Below are 4,397 nucleotides of genomic sequence, written 5' to 3'. Positions count from 1 at the left end.
AAATACAGTGTGGCTTTCATTGTCAATTACGCTCGTTCATGTTGTGTCCTCACACGCGAGCGTCGAGTCTGATGCTGCGTTCACACCAAACGCGAATAGAGCGTCAAAATCGGGTCTGGTTGGACGCTTGAACATTTTGAATCCAGTCGCGCGTCCACAGATTAGTTGCACTTCAGTATTTTTGTTTTAAATAAACACAGAAGCAGAAGAGACTCTTTCAGAAACATAAAAAAATCATAATTTGACCGCTAATATTTGCCATTGATAGACTTTTCAGCACAATAATAGACTTTAGGGGTGTAACGATACACTCGTGTCATGATTCGATATAAATCGCGATACTGAACTCACAATACGATATGCATCCCGATATTTTAAGCCACTTTTTAATTATTATTAAAATAATATTATTATTATTATAAGTGTATTATTATCAGGACCCACACATATTCCCCCATTGCATTATTATACATTATATTCAACATTATATATAGTCGTTTAATGTAATAATGTCATGCAAACGTTCCTTTTTCCCCTCACGCTTTACTTGCGCTTTCAATGTCCCGCCTCTCCTGCTATTAATGCTCTACACTGTAAAAAATGATTGTGATTTTAATGGTATTTTACTGTAAAAATGCTACGGTGAAAAACAGTTAATTGTTTAACAGAAAGTATCGTACTACACTCTAAAAAAAAAAAGGTTCTATATTGCACCAAAAATGGTTCTTGGCTCGTAATCATAGGGGAACCTTTTTTAGTGCTATATAGCACCAATTTTGGTGCTTCAGTGGTTCTTCAGCGGTTCTTCAGAGGTTCTTCAGCGGTTCTTCAGAGGTTCTTCAGCGGTTCTTCAGAGGTTCTTCACCGGTTCTTTGACTAAGGTGCTATATAGCACCTCTGAAGAACCGCTGAAGAACCACTGAAGCACCAAAATTGGTGCTATATAGCACTAAAAAAGGTTCCCCTATGATTACGAGCCTTTTTTTTTAGAGTGTATATACGGTGAATAACTGTAATAGATCTAACCTTACATTTCATTTCATTTTACAGTAAAATACCGTTAAATGTACAGTTTTTGGAAGTGAAAAAGAACAAGTCATTGTGTAATTTACAGTGAAAAACCCATAAATTGACATTCCCAGAATTCCCAGCGTGACACTTCGCATTTGATGTATTTTCATTGCAATAACTATGGTTCTTCTTTTTTTTATTAATCACTTATGTACATTAGGGTTTTATGTTACATCTGATGTTGTTAAATTAATGTTTATTGCATTTTTTAAATTTCAGTTTTACCATGACGGTGTTTAGTGTGTGTGTGTGAATGACTCTGAGCTCTTCTATATATTATTATTGTCCTCTTAAAAGCTGCTTGTGATTAGCTTTGATTCATCACATGATTCTCATCTCCACTGTGATTGGTGGTTGTCCGTATATATCAAAGATACATAACAGATATTAGTATTTCAATAGGTTGGTAATTTAACATTATTTCAGTTAAATGTGTTTTTTTTTTACCGTAAATTTTTTACAGTGTAAAAATAATCATTACAATATAAACCTTTAAATTATATGGTTTTGAACTGTAAAAGAAAACATTTTTAAACCGTAAATATTACATTATAAACCTTTAAATTATATGGTGCTGTCCCTAAAAACCTAAAACGTTACTGCCGTATTTTTTACTGTAAAGTTCTGGCAACCACAGCTGCCGTTTTTTTTACCGTAAATTTTACGGGGATTTTTTTTACAGTGTACACATATAAGAATAAACAATCTAAACGCTTTGAATAATCACACTACTGAAACTACATGTGATCTGGTGATTTACATGATGTTCGCTCTCTCTTTGAGGAGTGTGTGTGCGCTTCAGATGATCAGTGCAATCCCTCACAGCTCTAATCTCAGGAAAGCGTCTCAAAATGGCCACTCAAACTGTAAATGTTCAGCTCATGCAAGAATCTTAACTCTGCGTTTACTCTCGTGTTGTTTTCACGCGTCACGCAATCATATGAGCGTCCGTGTTTACTGCAGTCTCTTCAGAAGACTTGTGTTGGGATTAGACACTCGATTAGTTCTTTTGCGACGCCTTTATGGCATTTATTGGGTCTTTTAAGTTTGAGAGGAATGGACTTTAAATGGAGGGATAGAAATCCCTCGGTTTCACAAAGAATATCTGCATTTGTGTTTGGAAGTTAAACGACACACGATGTGAGCACATGAGGACAGAGTTTACATTAGTGGTACATTTGTGGATTTGTGTTTGTGTGAATTATAGCTCATAAACAGGCCGACTACAGCAAGAGCCTTGGACAAAACAACTCTATAATCGCCAATCATATCGTTTCCATCAGCAATACATATCGTCAAATTTTTATATTGCGATATATCGTTACACCCCTAAAGCTGCGTTCACACCAAACACGAATAGAGTCAAAATGGCGTCTAGTTTGACGCTTGAACATTTTGAATCCATCCACAGTGAATTGGACGCGTGTATAAATCGAGTGTTTGAAGTGAAATAGTCGCGTGTTCAAGGCGCTCCAGGAGAAATATGTCATAAAACATCACTCTGCCTCTTCATTTTCATTAAACAAATATATTTTAAACATTAATAGCCACACACATGTGGTCCAGGCAACGCCTACATTATCTTCACTGCATGTGTATTTAAATATCCTAAACAATAAAGTTATGAAACTTCTCTTTGCCCTCAGTCAAACGATTCGCCAGACAACAAATGATGATCATGAGAGCAAAGATCGCCCGTTAGATCCACACAAGACGAATTATAACAGATTTGAGCTTTAAACCACTACATTCTCACCTGGAAAAGTCTTAAAACTACATTTTGAGACACAATAGTAGTATTTTTAGATGATGCAGGGTTTCTCATCACCATGTGACCGCAGCGAGCAGGCTCCTGATTGGTTAACGCGGCGCAAATAGACGCCAAAGTTCAGATTTTTCAACTCGGGCTTCAAACGCGTGAATGCACAAAAAGCACCAAATAAAATCACTCGCGCAAGGTCGATTCGCATCCGTCGCGCCGCAGGAGCTCAGACGCGCATTGACTTGACCCTCTGCTGCTCTTCCTTTAGGGGCTGCATTGGTCGTCTTACCGGAGTGACCGGACACCTAAAAACTAAACTTCCTCCACCACAGTGGAAAACCAATGCAATTTATTTTTCTTCAATAATATTTTTTTCTTTTTAATTTTGTATTTTGAGATGATTTGATGGTATTTTTTAATATTTATGCAATAATTATGGTCTATTTTTGCCATTGAAAATTATACAACAATTTTTTTTGTAATTTTTTTATTATTATTGCAGTATTTCAGGTTAAAATAGAGACTAGGCCTTCAAAATAAAAAAATTTGAAGGCAGATTAGCGCCCTCTTTTGGAATTATTTAAGAAATCATGCAACCATCACTAGAAGTCTCTATGGAAAATTCCTTAGTTCTGTTTTGAACACATTTAATGATTTTTTTTTTTAAATGGATTTGAATATATATTTAAAAAATCTCAAAGACTATTTATTATAAAGTTTTTAGATATTTTTATTTTGTTAGAAATTTTTTTTCTGTGAATTTGTGTTTTTGCAGATTTCCTATAGTGTCATTTATGACCGAAGACAATGAACGCTACTTTTTTTTTTTTTTTAACGACCAATTAGCATGCTCGTATCATGACCCCAATTTTGTTTTGTGTTTGCATACCTAATTCTAGAAAAGTCACCAAGTTTCATATCATTCTGAGGAAGCTGTGATTTTTAACATTTCAACATATTCTTTTCCGGTCAGAAATGAAGAGCACCAGAGGGTTAACATTGAAATCACTCGCTCCAGACGCTCTATTCGCGTTCGGTGTGAACGCAGCATTAGGCTATTTAGAATTTGGACTGCAGTGCCCATTTCAACCACTAGGTGAATCCTGCATGCCACACCTGTGCATTATAGAAATGGTATCTGTGAGGTCAGGACCGTATCATAGCACTGAGACTGCTCTCATCAGAGTTACTCATGATTTACTCTTATCATCTGATCGTGGCTGTATCTCTCTATTAGTGTTACTCCATCTTAGCGCTGCATTTGATACTATCAACCACAACATTCTTTTGAATAGACTCGAGAATGATGTAGGCATTAGTGGAATTGCTTTGTCATGGTTTAAATCACACCAATGTGACAGTTTGTAGCAGTAAATAAAGATATGTCACACCGATCGCAAGTTCAGTATGGAGTACCACAAGGCTCAGTGCTAGGACCGCTACTCTTCACCCTGTACATGCTACCACTGGGAGATATCATTAGGAAGCATGGCGTTAGTTTTCATTGTTATGCTGACGATACTCAGCTCTATATTTCTTCACGCCCTGAAGAAACTTACCAACT

This window comes from Gobio gobio (genome assembly GCF_949357685.1).
Source record: "Gobio gobio genome assembly, chromosome: 22".
In the NCBI taxonomy this organism is placed as follows: Eukaryota; Metazoa; Chordata; class Actinopteri; order Cypriniformes; family Gobionidae; genus Gobio; species Gobio gobio.
Note: the sequence above shows the minus strand (reverse complement) of the source record.